Genomic DNA, 596 nt, shown 5'->3' with positions numbered 1-596 from the left:
AAGACATCTGTGGTCCTCCAGAGGCACAGAACATGATGAGTAAAAAGCCACCACTTGTCTGTGGAAGCTGAGCCCCAAATCCTCAGGTCCCGCAGACCCTCCTTCCAGGCCCCCTCGGAAGTTTGGTACTAGCCCGGGACTCTCTGCACCCCTCACTCCTGCCCGACCCCCACAGTCAAGGGTTGCACATGAGACAAATTAGCACAGACACATGTGTCTCACATCACACCGGGTACTTAGGGACAGATAAGGACACACCTCAGGAAGTGTGTCTCAGACAGGAGAAATGTACCCCAACAACAGGCAAAAATCCTCAAGGAGAAAGGGAACAAAAGACAATAAAGTTTTCATTGTGATCACACTACAGAAAAAAAAATACCTTCTGTTCTTTGCAAAAAATGTGTGAAGGCCAAATTTGTGTTTTTCTTTTCTTAAAAAAAAGGATGTTGCATGAGTTACAATGCAACCAGTATCTTTTTTGTTTGTTTTCTGCACTTGTTAAAAAAAGGATTTTTCTTTTTTTTCTTTCTTTCTTTCTTTCTTCCTTTCTTTCTTTCTTTCTTTCTTTCTTTCTTTCTTTCTTTCTTTCTTTCTTT

Source organism: Lontra canadensis, unplaced genomic scaffold (genome assembly GCF_010015895.1).
Source record: "Lontra canadensis isolate GAN:19392208 unplaced genomic scaffold, GSC_riverotter_1.0 scaffold7, whole genome shotgun sequence".
In the NCBI taxonomy this organism is placed as follows: Eukaryota; Metazoa; Chordata; class Mammalia; order Carnivora; family Mustelidae; genus Lontra; species Lontra canadensis.
The sequence above is the reverse complement of the archived record's forward strand: the minus strand, read 5'-3'. Positions refer to the sequence as shown.